At 34.6% G+C, this 23,231-nt stretch overlaps 1 non-coding gene across 1 annotated transcript; it reads left to right on the top strand.

Moving 5' to 3' along the window:
• Positions 1 to 9,416: 9,416 nt before the first annotated feature.
• On the top strand, positions 9,417 to 9,584 carry LOC123323253. The gene has a single exon (XR_006539304.1). It is a non-coding gene; the product is annotated as a U1 spliceosomal RNA (small nuclear RNA).
• Positions 9,585 to 23,231: the final 13,647 nt, after the last annotated feature.

The following is a 23,231-nucleotide window of genomic DNA, read 5'->3' as shown; positions in this document are numbered from 1 at the left end:
AATCTTTTATAATTTTCATCTTTACAGTCATATTCCACCCCTTCATCATATTTGCCCTTATTTTTGAACATATATAAGTTTTTCTTTCTTTAAAATTTTTGGAGGCACTTTCTTCTAACAGACCAAAATGTGCCCAAAATCTAGTGTGTGGCACTGATCTATGCACCAGCCTGATCATATTTGATCGTATTCTGGTGTTTTTTGTTTGTTTGTTTGTTTTTATCTTTTTCTTTTTCTTTTTTTATTCTTTTTTCTTTCTTTCCCTTTCTTTTTCCCAAGTTTCAGGTCTCTTCTGATTTGTTTAGTCTTTATTTTTCTGGGGACGTTGTTACCCTGTTAGCATTTTGTTTTCTCATTCATCTATTCTCCTATGGACAAAATGACAAGATGGAAAAAATCACCTCAAAAAAAAAGAACTAATATGGATATTAGTAAGATGTCGGAACTAGAGCTCAGAATGATGATCTTAAAGATACTAGCTGGGCTTGAAAAAAGCATGGAAGTTATTAGAGAAACCCTTTCTGGAGAAATAAAAGAACTAAAATCTAACCAAGTCAAAATCAAAAAGGATATTAATGAGGTGCCATAAAAAATGGAGGCTCTAACTGCTAGGATAAATGAGGCAGAAGAGAGAATCAGTGATATAGAAGGCCAAATGATGGAAAATAAAGAAGCTGAGAAAAAGAGAGATAAACAACTACTGGATCACGAGGGCAGAATTTGAGAGATAAGTGATACCATAAGACAAAACAACATTAGAATAATTGGGATCCCAGAAGAAGAAGAAAGAGAGAGAGTGGCAAAGGTATATTGGAGCAAATTATAGCAGAGAACTTCCCTGATTTGGGGAAGGAAACAGGCATCAACATGCAGGAGGCACAGAGAACCCCTCTCAAAATCAATAAAAATAGATCAACCCCCGACATCTAATAGTAAAACTTACGAGTCTCAGAGACAAAGAGAAAATCCTGAAAGCAGCTCAGGACAAGAGATCTGTAACCTACAATGGTAGAAACATTAGATTGGCAACAGACCTATCCACAGAGACCTGGCAGGCCAGAAAAGACTGGCATGATATATTTAGAGAACTAAATGAGAAAAATGTGCAGCCAAGAATACTATATCCAGCTAGGTTGTCATTGAAAATAGAAGGAGAGATAAAAAGCTTCCAGGACAAAAAAAAAAAAAAAAACTAAAGGAATTTACAAACATGAAACCAGCCCTACAAGAAATCTTGAAAGGGGTCCTCTAAGCAAAGAGAGACCCTAAAAGTAACATAGACCAGAAAGGAACACAGACAATATATGGTAACAGTCACCTTACAGGCAATACAATGGCACTAAATTCATATCTTTCAATAGTTACCCTGAATGTAAATGGGCTAAATGCCCCAATCAAAAGACACAGGCTATCAGATTGGATAAAAAAACAAGACCCATCGATATGCTGTCTGCATGAGACTCATTTTAGACCCAAAGACACCCCCAGACTCAAAGTGAGGGGGTGGAAAACCATTTGCCATGCTAATGGATACCAAAAGAAAGCTGGGGTGACAATCCTTATATCACACAAATTAGATTTAAAACCAAAGACTGTAATAAGAGATGAGGAAGGACACTATATCCTACTTAAAGGGTCTATCCAACAAGAAGATCTAACGATTGTAAATATCTATGCCCCTAACATAGGAGCAGCCAGCTATATAAGCCATTTAATAACAAAAGCAAAGAAACACATTGACAACAATACAATAATAGTGGGGGACTTTAAGACCCACCTCACTGAAATGGACAGATCACCTAAGCAAAAGATCAACAAGGAAATAAAGACTTTAAATGACACACTGGACCAAAGGGACTTAACAGATATATTCAGAACATTCCACCCCAAAGCAACAGAATGCACATTTTTCTCTAGTGCCTATGGAACATTCTCCAGAATAGATCACATCCTGGGTCACAAATCAGGTCTCAACCAGTACCAAAAGATTGGGATCATTCCCTGCATATTTTTAGACCACAATGCTTTGAAAATAGAACTCAATCACAAGAAGAAAGTCAGAAAGAACTCAAATACATGGAGGCTAAAAAGCATCCTACTTAAGACTGAATGGGTCAACCAGGAAATTAAAGAAGAATTAAAAAAATTCATAGAAACCAATGAAAATGAAAACACAACCATTCAAAATCTTTGGGATGCAGCAAAGGCAGTCCTAAGAGGAAAGGATATAGCAATACAAGCCTTTCTCAAGAAACAAGAAAGGTCTCAAATACACAACTTAACCCTACACTTACAGGAGCTGGAGAAAGAGCAGCAAATAAAGCCTAAACCCAGCAGGAGAAGAGAAATAATAAAGATCAGAGCAGAAATCAATGAAATAGAAACTAAAAGAACAGTAGAACAGATCAATGAAACTAGGAGCTGGTTCTTTGAAACAATTAATAAAATTGATAAACCCCTGGCCAGACTTATCAAAAAGAAAAGAGAAATGACCCAAATCAACAAAATCATGAATGAAAGAGGAGAGATCACAACCAACACCAAAGAAATACAAACAATTAGAAGAACATATTATGAGCAACTCTATGCCAGCAAATTAGATAATCTGGAAGAAAGGGATGCATTCCTAGAGATGTATCAACTACCAAAACTGAACCAGGAAGAAATAGAAAACCTGAACAGACTTATAACCACTAAAGAAATTGAATCAGTAATCAAAAATCTCCCAACAAACAAAAGCCTAAGGCCAGATGGCTTCCCAGGGGAATTCTACCAAACATTTCAAGAAGAATTAATACCTATTCTTCTGAAACTGTTCTAAAAAATAGAAATGGAAGGAAAACTTCCAAACTCGTTTTATGAGGCCACCATTACCTTGATCCCAAAGCCAGACAAGGACCCCATCAAAAAGGAGAATTACAGACCAATATCCCTGATGAACATGGATGCAAAAATTCTCACCAAAATACTAGCCAATAGGATCCAACAGTACATTAAAAGGATTATTCACCACGACCAAGTGGGATTTATCCCTGGGCTGCAATTTGGTTCAACATCCACAAATCAATCAATGTGATATACAATACATTAATAAAAGAAAGAACAAGAACCATATGATCCTCTCAATAGATGCAGAAAAAGCATTTGACAAAGTACAGCATCCTTTCTTGATCAAAACTCTTCAGAGTATAGGCATAGAGGGTACATACCTCAATATCATAAAAGCCATCTATGAAAAACACACAGCTAATACCATTCTCAATGGGGAAAAACTGAGAGCTTTTCCTGTAAGGTCAGGGACATGGCAGGGATGTCCACTATCACCACTGCCATTCAACATAGTCGTAGAAGTCCTAGCCACAGCAATCAGACAACAAAAAGAAATAAAAGGCATCCAGATTGGCAAAGAAGTCAAACTCTCACTCTTTGCAGATGTTATGATACTTTATGTGGAAAACCCAAAAGACTCCACCCCAAAACTGCTAGAACTCATACAGGAATACAGTAAAGTGGCAGGATATAAAATCAATGCACAGAAATCAGTGGCATTCCTATACACCAACAACAAGACAGAAGAAAGAGAAAGTAAGGAGTCGATCCCATTTACAATTTTACCTAAAATCATAAGATACCTAGGAATAAATTTAACCAAAGAGGCAAAGAAACTGTACTCAGAAAACTATAAAATACTCATCAAAGAAATTGAGGGAGACACAAAGAAATGGAAAAACGTTCCATGCTCATGGATTGGAAGAACAACTATTGTGAAGACATCAGTGCTACCTAGAGCATGATGTTCCAGGAGAACTCTTGTTCCAGGAGTTTTATATTTGAAATCTGAAGCTAACTAACTAATAAAACTAAAATACTTCCATATTGGAAATAATCACAAGAGCTTTTGGGAGGAATGGACTCTAATATAAACTCACAGAATTCCCACCAATATCCATACAACATAAGTCCATATTAAATATAATGGGCTTGGTGAGTGCTGTGAATTGTGTAAGACTGTTGAATCACAGACCTGTACCTCTGAAACAATTAATACATTATATGTTTAAAAAAAGAAGAAGAAGATAGTAGGAAAGGAAAAATGAAGGGGGGGAATCGGAGGGAGAGACGAACCATGAGAGACTATGGACTCTGAGAAACAAACTGAGGGTTCTAGAGGGGAAGGGGGTGGGGGTTGGGTTAGCCTGGTGATGGTTATTAAAGAGGGCACATACTGAATGGAGCAATGTTTGTTATATGCAAACAATGAATCATGGAACACTACATCAAAAACTAAAGATGTAATGTATGGTGATTAACATAATAAAAAAAATCAAACGTCAAAGTGAGACTAAAATATGTTCTAAATATAAATGCAAATACATATTAAAATCATCAAATATGTGTACATTCTTAGACACAGCCATACTACTTATAAAAATTAACCTAAAAGATTAATCAGAGACATTAAATTTGTTATGTTTTAGTAGTGTGTAAATAAAACTTTCTGCATATCTAAAAATATGGCAGAAATCTTTAAGTAAATTTTTAAATAGTGCTTTTGGAGAATTTTTTGCTGCCATCAAAATCGTCTTACAGAAAATGTTTTAAGGGTATGTATATATATATATATAAATTATAATAAACATTCTACAAAATATAGAAAATGTTTTAAGGAATATATATATATAAATTATAATAAACAGGCTACTAAATATCAACAAGAGAATAATAGTATCCTTGTAAATGAACAAAATTATTTCCAAGGCAAGTCATGAAAAGTAGTGATAACATTTAACAAGATGTTAACAATAACCAATTTTGGCAGTTTAGTCATATTGCTGATTTTTCTTTGATCTCTTTATTATTGTTATATTATCTTTATTATCTTTTTATTAATATCTTTTATTTTTGTATTTGCTAAGTTTACAATACTGGATATGAATCATTAATTAGGAAACAGGGTCCAAAGCAAAAATTACAATTTAAAAATTTAATTATTTACACAAAATTCCTCCTGCTCTTCTTTTTGTTGAGGGAGTACAGGTAGAGGGGAAAACTGAGTCTTGAAATGTAACATTTCTATGTAATGTCTGAAACAAAGAACTAATGGAATTCCATCACCTTGAGATTCATGCTTCTCTACAGTTCATGGAAAGGAACACGGAAAGCTAACGCTCTTCTCCTGGCTTCATGATCACACATGCAAGAAAATATGACTAGACCTTCTAATTGGAAAAATAGGTCCATTCAATTCTATTTGTATTCTATTTATACCTCCATATTTAAAAACCAGGACAGATACTCTTCCTTACAAACAAAACCTCTTAATTTTATCAGAACAATGTAGTTTAATAAAAATATAATCCCCTGAAATAAAATATTCCTTAATCCTAAACATGAGAGTTGTATTGTTTTACAAAGAACAGAGTGCTAATGCATCATTCACAGTTTCCATGCTAAGCAGAACCTAATTTTAATCATGAACACAGGTTTGAAGGAGTCCTTACTGTTTCAAGAGAATGACTCTTGCTGCATCATTGTCTGGTGAGATAATAGTGTAGTTCATTTTCCAGTCAGGTATAATCTTTTGCTTTCAAGTAGATATGGTATTAATGACTTTCAACCTGAAAACTTGGCTAAAACCTATTTCATGATTAATTAGTCCCTTTTAGAAACTCAATTGAATGCTAGATGCTGCACAGTAAAATGGAGAGATAATGACTGACAGAATGGAGAAACATGGGTGTGCATAAATTGTCTCTGACCTGATTTAAAGACCTAAACTGAAAATTTAACATCAAAATGAATATTATAATAATGTGTCATGTCCATCATTCTCTCAGCCAGGGTAGCATCATCAGGTTTTACCACAGCATGAATACTGACATTGTTTCATTAAGTTTAACATTTGTTTTAGTCAAAGTACACAGTTCCTACAGGGTGAGATAGTGTAGTTGTCTTAGAGCATATCCATTTTCATAGTACTGTGCAGACGTTTTTGTTCTTTGGTAAATTTTACTTTGAGATATTTTCAGGATGATATTGGACCATCACACTGAAAGCATAGAATCAGAATCCTGGAAATAACTGCTTGATGAGACTGTTGGCACTGAAAAGAACGTTAGTCATTTGGTCCAATTTTTCATTTTTTTTTTAAATTGCCATACTCAAGTTCAGAGAAGTTTATTTGTAGTCGTGGTCATACAATACATTTTAATGAGTTTATTTTAATATCTGGGTGTCTGAACCCCAGATTCATCTGGCTTCTTTTTAAAACAATCTCTAAAAAGTCTGTTGCTTACTTCTTTCATAAAAATAGAACCTTGTATGTACAGTAATTATCAGATGCCAGATAAGTTAATAGTTTTAGTTTATTTTACCTACACTCAAATATAAAAGTGTTTCAGTTTATTTTTTAACCTTACAATGTTGGACATTAGAAATTTTTTCATTATTTTTAATACATACATACATGCCCTGTCTTTTTTTTTACTTTTGCCCTAATATCCAAAAGTAGTGCTTTGTAGCATTTAGTTTGAAGTACAAATTATAAAAATGCTGATGACATCCAATTGGGAAAAATAGCAAAGTAAGAATAAAAGCAAAATCACCATAATATTTTATTACCCATTACCTGAATACAATTAAAATTAATTTTATAATGAATTTCTCTTCCCTCCTTCCCTTCCTTCCTTCCTCCCTCCCTTCCTTCCTTCCTCTATCTCTCCCTCTTTCCTCTATCAAATCTATCATCAAATTATCCATCTATCCTTTTCTGCCTTTTTAAACTTTTTACTTTAAACTTACTCCTCAAAAGAGCATTATTTTAAGGCTTAATAGTTCATTTTATATTCAGTCATGTTTATAATACAGAAAAATATACATTTCATTGGAATGAAACAACCAGGAAAAAGTGGTATCCAGGTCTCCAAAAAGAAACCTTCAATGGATAAATACAAACTAATGTAAGAAGCTTTTAACAAAATGTAATTATTGTGGTAAAATTGCAAGAAACAAAATTTATGAATCAAATAAACAATGGCAATTTGGAGGAAATATTTAAGGAAAACCATTGGCTTGGGAGCCTGGATGTCTCAGTCAATTAAGAGTCTGCCTTTGGCTCAGTTCATGATCCCAGAGTCCTTGGATAGAGTCTGCTCAGTGGGAGAGTCTGCTTCTCCCCTTTCCTCTGCCCTTCTCCCCCAACCCCCGCTCATGTTCTCTTTCTCTCTCTCTCTCTCATGCTCTCTCTCAAATAAATAAATAAAATCTTTTAAAAAAGAAAAAAGAAAACCATTGGCTTGAAGATAACATTGCTGGCTAAAAATAGGTTCTTAGTGTACAAAATTAAATCTTTTCGTCAAAGACTCAACTAGACAATCCAAGATCCTATTGAATAAGTGAATTTGGCAACCATTCTGGACATAAGAATTGTCATTAATGCACATTGGTCCTGCCTTGTGGATAGAGATTACCATAATAGATACTCATGGAAGATCATTTAGCTTAGAACTCATAAAACAATTAAAATACCTTTAGTAACTATAATATAGAGGATACTGGATTAGATGGATCATTAGTCTCAGCTGATATATTTGTTATATTTTTAGCATATTCTTGAAATATGCCACTTTACCGCCTATACAATTTCCCTACCATCACTTAAACAATATCGATTAGCTAAACCTCAATTGTAACTGTCCATAACAAATACATTCTTCTAAGAATTCAAGACAATATTTTAAGGTGTGAGACTGTGCTCAAAAAAATATTAGTAATACCTTTTTAGTAATAAGATTGTGTGTGTGTGAATCATAATTATATAGGTTGGTTTGAGTCTTCTTATTTCTTAGCTACTCAACTCAATACAAAATTATAGCTTCTATTATACAAAAATAACAAACACAAATAATTAGCATCCTTGAACCTCTCAAGATTGCAAGTTGGCAGGAATGTTTGTCAGACATTACAATCAGGGATCCACTAGGATGTGAATAGAGAATACGGAATATTTCTCTTGGTACTTAGGTCAACAAGTTCTAAGGACAAATATTTTGGACAGTTTCCAAGAAATATTTTCCTAATTGTTGTTAGATTGTTCAAAAGGAGTTCTTAAAATATGAAGTCTTTTCTAAAAGAGAGTTATTTAATTTAGTTTGAAGCAGTTAAAACACTGGTGACAAAAATAAATTATACTCTTGACTCTAAATTACCTTTCTTTGAACTTTTGTTTACAATGTGAATGAGCATTTCATAGGCCACATTTAACTAAATACCTTGATAATCAATAATCACAAAGTACTCATCGTCTGTATTTCTTCTAATTAGAACCCACATTCTAGAAATATGTTGTGCATGAATTAAATACAAATGAATTTACTGACTACAGTATAGTATTTAGGATGGTTTTCACTGTATGTATGCTGATAGTTTAAGAACTGACCAGCAGGCCCCAAATTGCAACAGGAGGTTTGAGTTAACACATTTACAAAAAACAGTGTAAATGCATAGAAAAATAATGTGTTCATGAATAGTATTTCAGTGAAGTCATAATCATTTTACAGAGTATAGAGTTACATTCATATATATAATATATAGAACAAAATATGATTAATAAAGTGAAATGTTAATTCACTTTGAAATAAATAAGTAAATAAATAAATATCCTTTGCTTCAAAAGGTAAAAACAAGTATCGACCTTTTTATCACTGGAATCAAATTCCTAATACTTTAATTTAAGGATTATATGTTTGCCACAACTATTAATTATTAAAATCAATTTTAGTGGTTTCAATTTGATCATTTATTTCTATCATTAAATCATTTATGCTTCAACTGGTTTAGAAAGTGTATTTAAATTCTCTGAACATTCAGACTAGTATAAGAAAGAGTGTTGCAATATTTTAATTAATATAGTTGAAAATTATAACTGCATATTTATCAATTTCAAATTTTACTTTAATTCTTACTTATTTGTTCTTTTATAATTTAGCATTTACTGATGAGGATATGGTTTTCATAGAAATTAATGAATTTGTCCAATATTATATAGGGTTAGTATGGGTGGTTAAATGGATTAGAAGAAGCATTTAAACATATTTTTCTAATTTTGAAGAGAGTTAGAAGGGTATTTAGATATATTTTTCTATCTAACTTTGAAATGCTTTTTCTACTACACTCCCTATGCCTGTTACAGAAGTAAACTGTAGAAAATTACACATCTTGCTATTCATTATTTAACACGCAGAAATATTGCGCAGATGCTCAACATGCCATCATATTTTAAATGAAAATTGAAAGAATTTCTCAAAGATGTATACTGAGAAGTCATCATTAAGTAAAACTAGGGGAAAGGATATTCCAGAGTGAACAGTTTGGGCAAATGCATGGACAAAGTAATATAATATAAAAAGACTTCAGTGATACTTACCTGTATCACTGAAGAGATATCATGATCAAGAAGATGGTTTTCCCAGGGCGAGGCTTATTCATTGCACTCTGGTTGTGCTGATCCCTGCGATTTTCCCAAATGGGGGAAAGTCAACTGCATAATTTGTGGTAATGGGGGGCTGTGTTCTTGCTTTCCCCTAAAAAAAAAGACTTCAGTGAGATTAGACCACAGAGGTCACATCATAGGAATGAGCGTGTGTGTCTCTGAGTGTTAGGGACAGGGGTAATAGGTAAGAGATGATATTTGTCTCATATGCTAGGGCATTAAGAAGAGAGTTTGTATTACATGAAAAAAAGTAATAAAAAGATCAGATGGACATTTCTGAATCTCAATCTTGCAGAACAGTAGAAAATATTTAAGGAAGAAAGATGGCTATGCTATTCTTCTCACTATCCTCTCAACCCTCAACTAATTGCAGTTTTCCTTCACATATATTGTTTCCAGAATGCTATGATTAAAATGATGCCAAAAAATAATAGTAAACTCAAAATAATCTGATCTAATTCTCTTTCATTTTTAATATAAACAAACAAAAAAGGGTGAACCCAAGTATTTATCTGACATCATAAATGAAGATTATCTCATATAATCTATATTTATTGAAACAACTTTGAAATGTAGCTAATGGAGTAGATTTTAAGGTATAGTATGATCATAATGATATCCACTTTAAAAATATCGATATCCATATCCAATAACCCCACGCAAAATAAGCCCTTAGGAAACATTCCCGTTCCTCAGGTTTCCCTACCCTCAACACTACTCCCTATCCACAGAATGTGGACAAATTTAATTAAATAGTAACTATAATTTCATGTAAAAATTGTGATCACGCATTCTGTGCTGATAAAGAGTCACAACCCAGGGTTTGAAAAATACTGACAAAATGGCCTGAGCAAATTTTATTTCACTATGTTAACCACAATTCTGGTACACAGTCAAGATCAGCCACCTTGCTGAATGCTATCTTCGTATTAATTCTCTGTGCCACTAGTTACATTTACAAAGTGTTGAATACTTTAATTTTTCATGTCCAAATGGTTTTGAAATAATATAAATATTTAAATCAATCAGAGGAAAATAAATAACTGATATGTAGAGAAACATTTTATATTCTTATAAACTTTGGGAGTTTAATATGCTGTAATGTATTTATCAAATATAAAAGAGAAAATAGAACCTATACAGTGTGATGTAATTTATGCCAGGAAATCATCCTAAAAATCATGGAGTGATTGTTGTAATTTTTTTTTAAAGATTTTATTTATTTATTTGAGAGAGAGAGAGAATGAGAGAGAGAGCATGAGAGGGGGGAGGGTCAGAGGGAGAAGCAGACCCCCCGCTGAGCAGGGAGCCCGATGCGGGACTCGATCCCGGGACTCCAGGATCATGACCTGAGCCGAAGGCAGTCGCTTAACCAACTGAGCCACCCAGGAGCCCAGAGTGTTGTAATTTTTAAGGAGTTATCATTACATTATCCGTGTCTGTGATTGCTTTGCATCTTACTTTTCCTTGGTAGAAGTAGAATACATTGAATCGACAGAATAACAAAATATATTTTAGTCATCAAAGATCATGAAGGCACATATATAAAACAATAGTCATGGAATATAGGAAGAAACTAAGATGAAATGAGTATGATTTGTGCTGACAGCAACATTCAAAATTATATACAGAATGGTCTGCATTTTGAAATTTTGCCCCTTTCCTAGAATTGTCAGTTTCTTCAAGGAGCTCTGGTTCCTTTTATTGGAAAATAGTATTAGAAGCTAAGATGATTACTACAATATGGTGCTAGTTGCTACTGAAGTGCCATTATTTCTAGGCCACTCAACTGACAGGGCAAGGAATTGTGTGTGTGTGTATGTGTGTGTGTGTGTGGGTACTAGCTTGTGTGTACATATATAACCACAAACACTTGTATATGTAATCATCTGCATCTACTTTAAGCTAAACATAAATTCATATTGATGCATCCAACTTTAATCTATTTCAACATGGATCTTTCTAGCCTCCTCCCCTGTTTATCTATAAATTCTCACTCCAATAGTGAAAAATCAGACTCTCACCATGTGCCATCTATTTACTTAATTGTTTAATTCTGGTATTAATATATAAGGATTTCAGAATTCTTAACCTTTACCCAACAGGAAACAACTTTATTATGTAGAATACAAGTCTGTAGTCTTTCTTTACCTTTGGCTTTCAAAGATCTAAACGTTTTGAAGTTATTTAGCTCAGTATCGCTTCTCCCACTTCCTTCAGTAAAGTTCTTTCCTATATTTGTAATGCATTTAGAATCTTTTGTCATATTCTGCATTCCATACTGAGATCTGCTGACCTGCTAAATGATTTTTTAATTGCATATATTAAGGTTTATTCTATCCACTGTAAAGTTCTATTGGTTTTGACAAAGGCATGGTGTCATATACTCACCATGACACTATCATATAACAGTTTTACTATCCTAAAAATATCCCTTGTGCTTCACTTACTCTACCCTTCTTCTCACCTTGAACCTGTGGCAAACCACCGATCTTTTAAATGCATGTATAATTTTGCCTTTTCCAGATTGACATAATATAATAATATAAAATGTAGCATTTATATACTAGCTTCTTTGATTTAGCAATATGCATTACAGATCAAACTATCTTTTTGCAGCTTGGAAGGGCATTTCCTTTCCTCACTAAATAACACACACTGTATAAACGTACCATTGTTTATTTATTCATCTACCCATTGAAGGAAAGCTTGGTTGCTTGAAATTTTTGCCAATTATGGATAAACATTTTCATGCAGATTTTTGTGTGAACATGTTTTCAGCTGAGATGTTAACTATTCCAGGTGATCATTACTGTGTTCAATAAGCGCCTGAGGATAAGACTTTTTCTGGAAACTAGAGCTTAGAATAAGATCAAATAGCAACAAGGTTGGGAATGAGGCTTTCCAAAAGAGATCAAAATACTATATTTTCTGAGGCTGGGGTTTTTAACAAGCTCCCAAAGAGGTAAATCCTTCTGTTCGCTGTGAGTCTGCCAGGCCTCCTGACTACTATACCATGGAGTTGGGAAAGGAGATATGGATAACTCCAAGCAAAATGCCAAAGTTTCTTACCAAGTTCTTACCAAGTTTCACTAGTTTCTCTTGATAAATGCTTTTCAACTTTTTTTCTGTGCCTTTGGTTATTTGCAAAAGTTCTAAAATGTTTGATTATCATAGTTTGGCAGTATTTTTGTTTCTTATGTGAGAGAGTAAATTCACAGAGGTCATTAGTTCAACTTCTGAAGGTCCCGCACTACTTTGGTAATCTTTTTTCTAATACTTTGCCAAATATAGTGGTCATAAACCAGAAATATGCTAAAAAAATCTGCTTCCTAACATTCCTCTAGACATATAAATTCATCCATCATACATTCTACCTCCAAAGTTACTATGAGTGACACATTAAGCATTTCTCCAGTGGGTATTATGGGTTGCCATCTTTCCAGTCTCTGATAGAAGCTCATAAGCCACCAACTGCTCAACTCCTAAGTCAAAAGTACGCCTTTTAGTTATAATCATTGTTGTTGTTTTTAACACCAGCAACTCACTCCTAGGTACCAGTTTCTGAATTGGTTATGACAGATATCGTATTAAGTTATTTTCCTTGACAAATGATCCTCAATCACAATGGCATGAAACAGCAATTTTTTGTTTCTCTTCTACTTCCCCCAAGGTATGTTGGCAGGAGGAGTTCTTCTCATGGTAGCCATTCTAGATTCAAGCTAATGGAGGTTCCATTGCAACAAATAATTCAAAATTGACAAGGGCATGGGGACTTACTTGCTCAGAGATATACACCACTTTTGCTTACATTCCATTGGCAAAAACAAGTCACATGTACATAACCAACTTCAAAAGGGAAATTGCAATTCAACCATGTACTCTTGAGAAAAGGAGAACTTATAGCAAGAATAGTGGAAATATACTCCCAGAACTCTAGCAATTCATTTATTTAATCATTCATGTTAGGAAGTAGACAGGCTAGAAGATTTGCATTCTTTTGCCTTTTCTGAGTAAGTCTTGTATCTGCACTGCTAAATCAGGAGAGTAGCTATTACTGTAGAGTAGCTCTAACCTAGAGATGGAAAAATGTATTTCATTTCCAATGCTAGCTTAAATAGATTGATAGCAATTGCCCAGAGTGGTATTTTGAGAAGTATTGTGAAGCCTCTTCAAGGCTCAGTGGAAAAGATTGCCATGATTGATTAGTATGTTTCAGATAAGCAAAACTATTATAGACATCTGAAATAGGTAGTTCAATCATGCTACTCTCCAGAGCTTTAAGCATACAATGTGAACAGCCATGCACTAGCTTTAGAATAATAGAAATATTTTAAACAAAATACCATGTCAAGTACTTACAATATTTTTATAAAATTTATAGTAATTATAGATATCTCAAGAATAGAAATATTTGGGATCTCGTGAACAATAAAAAGAAATACTATCATACCAACAGTAAAGTACTAATTACAGATAGGTTCATATGCATACATATAATGCATATATATATGTATACATATATATATTTGTTTAACATGAGCTTTGACTTGAAGATGAGACAATGTTTAGCTATATGAAATTAACAACCATCAATTGAAACATGTTAAATTATTTGACATCAGTTGAAAAGTTTCTAATAACTGTTTAATCAAACCTATCTGGAAAAAATTTTCCCAGGACAACACTGGACTGAGAACAAAAGATTATGTTGAAAAAGAAAGTATTCCTCTTAGCTCTATCTCCTCCAACTTTTTGTACTTGTCTCTGTGTTGATATTTGATGTGTTTACCCCCAAAAGATTCTACAAAGGAATCCCTGCCAATGATTTTCCATTCACTTGCATCCCTTCCATTACTACTAGGTAAAATTTGGTCGCTCATGAATGAGAGCTGCTACTGTCACATGGTCACTAATTTTGTAGATGTTTAAGTAAAATACCTTAAATTGTATTGAAAATCCCTTTCCCTTTTAACAGTGGGACGTTCAGATTGAACCATGTGGACTCACCCCATAGAATGAATTATTTACCTGAATGTTTTTCTACCATTTGGCAAAAGGACCTCTGTTGAAGCCAATCCATCTCTTTTCCTTGCCTAAATCATATGGTGGATATAACCTAGTATTAATCTGGATCTTCTGGAGAACCGTAAAAAAAAGTTTTAAAATGTCCATTCTCACTAGTGACATGGACATAAGCATACATTAAGTTCTGTATAACTGAACAGATCTTTAGTTACATAACCATTACTTACATTACAATAAATTTACCTAAGTGGTTTTATCTAGATTGGCATTTACCATAATTATAAATTAATTACTTCTTTTGTCAATCACATAGTCTTACCAAATAATATCCATGTTTTTGCAGCATCCCATTTTATAATAGGCCATGTATAATGTTAAACTTAAAAAAAATTGGGAATGATTCATATAAATATCCATTACAAAAAGACTTCTAAGAATTTAGTCCATTTTCTTACTTTTACAGAAAAGATAGCAAAATCCTCCAAATTAAATAACCTGTCCAAAGTCACAAGTTACTTAATGTAGGGCCCAGACTGTAACTACTTTCTGACTGCTAATTCAGTTCCAAATATTCCCTGATTTTTTTATTTAATTGATTTTAAATTAAAAAATATATATCAGGGGAATATTTGTTTCAGAGGTAGAGTTAGTGATTCATCAGTTATATATAACACTCAGTGCTCATTGCATCAAGTGCCCTCCTTAACGCCTACCCAGCTACTCCCCTGATATTTAATTTAAGTTTAACAGAAGTTTTATACTTTATCCTAGATTTATGGTTAAAATAATTGGTATTTTGTATAACATCTTACCCCAAAATGTCATTGTATAATACAATACATTATGTCATGAGTGTGACAAAATTTTGACCTGACACAGTAAGGACAGCTTATCCCTACTTAACAATGTCTAGTATAAGATTTGGAGGTCTCAAAGGGTGAGAATGGAATATTTGAAGGCTATTTCACTCAGATGGCTGGCAGTTGATTCTAGGAAGATTCAAAGAGCTGGGGCCTGGCACAGCTTCTCAAGCAAATCTTTCTATCCCTGTGTGATTTCTCAAAATGTTATCTCCAGGATGGTGCCTTCCATGTACTCATATTTCTTATATGTTATCTCAGGACACCTAAGACATGTGTCTCAGGAAGGATACTCAGGTGAAGCCACATCACATTGTATGACTTACACTTGTAAATTACTCAGTGAGATGTCTGACACATTTTATTTGTCAAGGTTATTACATAAGTCTGCCAAAGTTCAAGGGGAGGGCATCTGAATCTTCTCTCTTGATGGAGGAGTTTCAATTTCATATAATAGGAAGAGGATGTGTGATGAAATATTTATTGATATATCTGTTTTTGAAAATACAGTCTTAAATGGTCCTCTGTCTGGTCATAATAACTCAAAACCATCTCACATTGAACATAGTCATCCCCTCCACCAAAACTCCCAAGTTTCACTTGTTATGGCATTATCTAGGATGTCCAGAGCATCCACAACTATAGCTCCTTGAACACAGTCCTTTTAAAAGTTATCTGTCCCCACATAACCTACATACAATGATGGGACAGATAAAGGAAAGCTGCTATAGATCCTCCAGTTCAAAAGCTGGGAAACTGAAGGCACTTAAGAGTCATGGGTCCAGCATGGAACATTTTCCCAAATCTTTGATTAGGGTTTGTTCCTCCTGTTTGGTAAGATCTCTTTGTGTCTTGGCTCTGCTAAGTTACATAAATACATAGTACACAGTAAAGGTATAATAAAGGAGCAAGACAGACATAAAGCATTGTTATGGAGTTAATACTTGTGTCCTACCGAAAGTCATATGTTGAAACCCTCATATGTTGACCTCCCCCCATGTGATGGTATTAGGAGGTGGTCCTTTGGGAAGTAATTAGGATTAGATGAGATCATGAGAATCCTTATAAAAGTCCTTATATGAGTCATGAGAGGGCTTGCTTCCTTTCTCTGCTCTCTGCCATGTGAAGATACAATGACAAGTCAGCAGTCCAGAGAGGGCCCTCACAAGAACTTGATAATGCTGGTACCTTGATCTTGGACTTCTAGCCCCCAAAACTGTGAGAAATAAATTTCTGTTGTTTATAAACCACCCAGTCAATGGCATTTTTGTTATAGCAACCTGAGCTAAGACAGATAGATAGAAAACAAATAGAGAAACAGCAGGTCTAAATCCTTCCTTGTAAGTAAATGCAAGAAATGTAAATGGATTAAACACTCAGATCAAAAGATGGAAATTAGTAGAATAAAAAGAAGAAGAAGAGGAAGAAGAGAAGGAAGGGGGAAGGAGGAGTGGGGGAAAGAGGAAGAGGAGGAAAACACAATCCAACTAAATAGTATGCAATAGTTGGAGATTCAATACTCTACTTCCAGTACTTGGTAGATCAACAACAATTAGAAGGTTGAACAACACCATAAAGCAACTAGACCTTATAGATAGCTATAGAATACAATTATGTGGAATTTAAACACATATTTGGGTGAGAGATGCAATGGGGAGTGATTGCTAATGAGTATAGTGTTTCTTTTAGGAGTGATGAATGTGTTTTGAAGTTAAATAATGGTAATAGTTGCACAACTCTGTGAATATACTTAAAACCCCTTCAAAAGGATTAATTTCATGATATGTGAATGATATTTCAGGAAATCTGTTATAAAAAGTCACTTACAACTTATTAATTACATGACAAATTTTACCATTAACAAATAGACAAAGGATCTGAATAGACATTTCTCCAAAGAAGAGATTCAAATGGCCAATAAACACATGAAAAGATGCTCAACATTAGCCATCAGACAAATGCAAATATAATCACAGTGAGACACCATTTCACACCCATAACGATGGCTGTAATAGCAGAGGGAGAGAAAACAAGCATTGGTGAGGATGTGGAGAAAGCAGAATCCTCAAAACCGCTGGTGGGAATGTAAAACGGAGCAGCTGCTGTGGAAAACAGTTTGGCGATTCCTAAAAAGTTAAACATAGAGTTACTCTATGACACAGCAATTCTATCCCTAGGTGTATAGTCAAAAGAAATTAAAATTTATGTCCACACAAAACTTGCACGTGAATATCTATAGTATCATTGTTTATAATAGCCCAATATGGGAAACAACCCAAATGTCCATCAACTAATGAATGGATAAATAAAATGTGGCATATACATACAATTGATTACTATTTGGTAATGAAAAGAAATGAAGTAGTGATAGACACTAGAAGATTCATGAATCTTAGAAACATTATGCTAGGGCGCCTGCGTGGCTCAGTCGTTAAGCGTCTGCCTTCGGCTCAGGTCATGATCCCAGGGTCCTGGGATCGAGCCCCACATCGGGCTCCCTGCTCGGCAAGAAGCCTGCTTCTCCCTCTCCCATTCCCCCTGATTGTGTTACTGCTCTCGCTATCTCTCTCTCTGTCAAATAAATAAATAAAATCTTAAAAAAAAAAAAAAGAAACATTATGCTAAGTGAAAAAAGGCAATCACAAAAGACTATTGCATAATTCCATTTATATGAAATGTCTAGAATAGGCAAATCTATAGCAACAGTAAATAAATTACTGGCTGCCTAAGGCTAGGGGGTGGGAGGAGGTTGTGGCAATGAGGAGCAACTGTTAATGGTCCAGAGTTTCTAAATATTCTAAAACTCATTGTGAGGCAGAATTCTGTGAAAACAGCAAATAACCTAGAAATATTCAGTTTATAAATGGATAAATTATATGGCATGTTATATATATCTCAATAAAGCTGTTTTTTAAAGCCCTTATGTTGTTCACATATGTGCAATTTGTCTTTACATCATATGGCATCATCTGGGGCAGCTCAAAGGCTGGGGGCTAGATTTATCTCAAGGTTGAGAACTTCATAAACTGAGCACCTCACTAAGACTCCTTGGGCTCTCCGTCCATTTCTATATATGCTGAATACATGTTATTTCCAATATGACATTTTAATGTAGACAAGTTTTTTATTTATCAACCCAAGGCTGCCAAGATCCATGTTCAAAGAGAATGAGTGACCCAACAAATAGCACTAATCTTTTTTTTTTAAAGATTTTATTTATTTATTTGAGAGAGAGCACATGAGAGTGGGGAGAGTCAGAGGGAGAAGCAGACTCCCTGCCAAGCAGGGAGCCCGATGTGGGACTCGATCCCGGGACTCCAGGATCATGACCTGAGCCGAAGGCAGTCGCTTAACCAACTGAGCCACCCAGGCGCCCTAGCACTAATCTTTTAATAAACTAGCCTGAGAAGTCACATGCTATCACTTCCACCATACTCTGTTGGTTGGGGACGTCTTAAGACTCTGACCAAATTAAGGAGGAGAATCAGCATTTCTTTTTAAGAAGATATAGGATGCACATCTGAAAATAAGTTTATTTGACAACTACATATTTGGAAAATACAATCTGCTGCAACTAATTAAGAGATATTTGATGTTGAAACTCTACCAGTTTGCCCCATATTACCAAGTCCCAAATTCTAACACACGATCTTGTTTTAAATTAACTTCTTTAACAAGATTTATCTATTTTAAGACTTGTGTCTTCTATTTTGCCTGTGGAGTTGCTTAGGAGGATTCCTTTAGATTAAGGATATGGTGTTCTACTAAGATCTTAAGATTTGTAGTCAGAAAACCTGTATTTGAAAGGATAGTGAAATTAGAAAAATCATTTAGTAACTTGGCTCTTCCATTTACTCACATGGACATGCGTTTAATATTTTTTCCTCAATGAGGTTTTGTTTGTTTTCTTAGGGGGGTATGCAACCATGTTTATTTCCCAAACATATTCAGTGTTTATTAGATGCCATTCACTATTATTATCACTTTCCAAACGTTGATCAAATGAGGCAGGTGTACTATTTTCAAATGAAGAAATAGAGTCACATGAAGATTAAATAACTTGTTCAAGCTCCCGACACTAGTGCTGGGGTTATGGCCTAGGCAATGTGGCTCCCAAGTCTTCCAGTCATCACCATTGTGCTATGCTGCCTTTTCAAGAAGAAGGTAGGAGCATGAAGGATGCCCCAGGAAGTGCTGAAGAGATGGAGATAACTGCAGCTGAGGGAAAGAGATGATTTTCAGCTACCTGGAGACCATGCATGTTTGAGAGCCCTCAGAAACACCCTACAGGCACAAGGCCCTTACTTGGATATTAAGGAAGAGAACTTGAGTCTATTTGAGTACACCAACCTGGCACAGGGCACATACTGAATAAATAATAATGCCGGTAATCATTATTGTTTCTTCCAATCACTTCTCACTGCATGCCTGCCTGGAATTGCACATCTTTTGCCAAAAGGTCAAAGTTCAATTTCCTACTTCTGCTTCAAGCTGGGATCAACTTCTTTCCCCATGTTTCTCTCCAAACCCCAGGACTCACATCATCAGGAGAGGGGCCATTCCTGTGCAGCCTGGTAAACTTCTGGGAAGTCAGATGAATGCTGGGCCCTCCTCAGGTGCAAGGGAGAGCAGACATCTTCCTAGAATGGCTCCTCCTAGGGGTAGTTGCTGAAGTGGCAGACTAATTGACCTGCTTCCTCAGTCATTTGTGGGGGTGAGTGGGGGGGGTGAGGGGGTATAAAAATAATTGGGAAAATTCATTTAGTTATTTTGAAAATAGTTAAAATAAAGATATGTTAAATTGAATTTCTATATGTTGGGAAATATGGAGCAAAGACAACAGAAAAATAGTTCCTCTCATTGGAATTGTGAACAGAAACATCTGAAATGAAGTCGGTACTTAGGGGACACTAAAACGGGGCCTGCAGGCCATTGGGGAGGTTAGTCCTATGCATATCCACATCTAAATAATTAATCCTTTAAAGCCAACTTATATAAGTCTGTGGGTTTTGCCTTTATAAACTCTTTCTCCTTCCCACTCAGAGCTCATTCTTCTGGAATCTGTTTCCTGGTTTTGAAATCCTAAAGACCCCACATAAACCTTTGGTTTGTTTTATGACCTCAATTCTTTCCTTGAAAAAACTGAATATCAGCAGTATTAAAAGTAATATGGATCAAAAATTTTAGTTTTAGATTTAATGTTTTAATTTTTCAAGGTCCAAATTTCATTGTTATCTCTATACACACAAATACCAACACTCGGTTGCTTGAGAAATATGGTGAATAGTCATCAGATATTAAAAGATATATGTGTTTGTGTTGCAGAGAGGTAGAAGACAATTCTTTCTCAGAAAATAAATATTACATAATAAAACAATTTATAATAAAGGAAACTTTCTTAATCTGATAGAACCAAATCATAGTCCTTAATACTAGAAAACCTAAAGGTTTGGAAATTTTTGCTCACCTAAAAGATATTTATTGTAACAAAATAATAATCTGCCAAATGTCAGTTAAAATAAAATAAATCATCTATTCCCATTTTGTTGAGAGTTTTTATCAGGAAAGGATGCTGTATTTTGTCAAATGCTTTTTCTACATCTATTGATAGGATCATGTGGTTCTTCTCCTTTCTTTTATTAATGTAGTGTATCACATTGATTGATTTGAGAATACTGAACGATCCCCTACAGCCCCAGAATAAATCCCACTTGATCGTGGTGAATGATTTTTTTAATGTATTGTTGGATTTGATTTGTTAGTATTTTATTGAGAATTTTTGCATCCATGTTCATCAAGGATACTGGCCTGTAATTCTTCTTTTTAGTGGGGTCTTTTTCTAGTTTTGGAATCAAGGTAATGCTGACTTCTTCATAGAATGAATTTGGAAGTTTTCCTTCCATTTCTATTTTTTGGAATAATTTGAGAAGAATAGGTATTAACTCTTCTTTAAATGCCTAGGAAGCCATCTGGCCCTGGACTTTTGTTTTTGTGAGATTTTTGATTACCGATTCAATTTCTTTCTTGATTATGGATCTGTTCAAATTTTCTATCTCTTCCTCTTTCAGTTTTGGTGGTTTCTAAGTTTCTAGGAATTTGTACATTTCTTCTGGGTTGCCCAATTTGTTGGCATATAATTTTTCATAGTATTCTCTTATAATTATTTGTATTTCTGTGGTGTTGGTTGTGATCTCTCCTCTTTCATTTGTGATTTTATCTATTTGGGTCCTTTCTCTTTTCTTGTTCATAAGTCTGGGTAGGGGTTTATCAATTTTATTAATTCTTTCGAAGAACCAGCTCTTAGTTTTGTCAGTTCATTCTACCGTTTTGTTGTTGTTGTTGTTTCTGTATCGTTTATTTCTTCTCTAATCTTTATTATTTCCCTTCTTCTGCTGGCTTTAGGCATTATTTTCTGTTCCTTTTCTTATTCCTTTATTGTAAGGTTAGGTTGTATATTTGAGACTTTTCTTGCTCCTTGAGGTAGGCCTGTACTGAAATATACTTCCTTCTTAGGACTGTCTTTGCTGTATCCCAAAGGTTTTGGGCTGTAGTGTGTTCATTTTCATTTGTTTCCATGTATTTATTCTTTAATTTCCTGGTTAACCAATTCATTCTTTAATACTATGTTCTTTAACCTCCATATATTTGTAGTCTTTCCAAATTTTTTTCTTGTGGTTGACTTCTACTTTCAGAGTGCTGTGGCCTGAAAATATGCATGGTATGATCTCTATCTTTTTGTACTTGATGAGGGCTGATTTGTGACCCAGTATGGGATCTATTCTGGTGAACGTTCCATATGCACTCAAGAAGAATGTCTATTCTGCTGCTTTAGGATGAAATGTTCTGAATATATCTGTTAAGTCCGTCTGGTCCAGTGTGTCATTCAAAGCCATTGTTTCCTTGTTGATTTTCTGCTTGGATGATCTGTCCATTGCTGGAAGTGAGATTTTAAAGTCCCCTACTATTATTGAGAAAAGAAACCATCAAAATCCTGGAGGAGAACACAGTAAAAACTCTTTTTGACCTTAACTGTAGCAAATTCTTACTAGACACACCACCACAGACAAGGTAAACAAAAGCAAAAATGAACTATTGGGACTTCATTAAGATAAAAACCTCCTGCACAGCAAGGGAAACAATCAACAAAACTGAAAGGCAGCCTATGGAATGGGAGAAGATATTTGCAAATGACATACCTGATAAAGGGTTAGTATCCAAAATCTACAAAGAACTTATCAAACTCAACACCCATAAAACAAATAACCCAGTTAAGAAATGGACAGAAAACATGAATAGAAGCTTTTCCAAAAAGACATCCAGATGGCAAACAGACACATGAAAAGATGCTCAACATCACTCATCATCAGGGAAATGCAAATCAAAGCAATGATGTGATATCATCTCACCCCTGTCAGGATGGCTACAATTGACAACACAAGAAACAACAGATGTTGGCAAGGATACAGAGAAAGGGGAACCCATTTGCACTGTTGGTGGGAATGCAAACTGGTGCAGCCACTCTGGAGAACAGTATGGAAGTTCCTCAAAATGTTTAAAATAGAACTACTCTATGATCCACCAATTGTACTGCTAGATATTTACCCAAAGAATACAAAAATATAGATTCAAAGGGATACATGCACCCCAATGTTTATAACATTATTATCAACAGTAGCCAAACAATGGAGAGAACCCAAATGCTCATCGACTGATGAATGGAATAAAGAAGATATATATATCTATACACACACAAACACACACACAATGGAATATTAGCCATCAAAAAGAATGAAATCTTGCCATTTGCAATGACATGGAAGGAGCTAGAGTGTATTATATTAAGTGAAATATGT

The sequence above is a fragment of the Neomonachus schauinslandi genome, chromosome 1, assembly GCF_002201575.2.
Source record: "Neomonachus schauinslandi chromosome 1, ASM220157v2, whole genome shotgun sequence".
NCBI classification, from domain to species: domain Eukaryota; kingdom Metazoa; phylum Chordata; class Mammalia; order Carnivora; family Phocidae; genus Neomonachus; species Neomonachus schauinslandi.
This window is presented reverse-complemented; position numbering and strand designations above follow the sequence as displayed.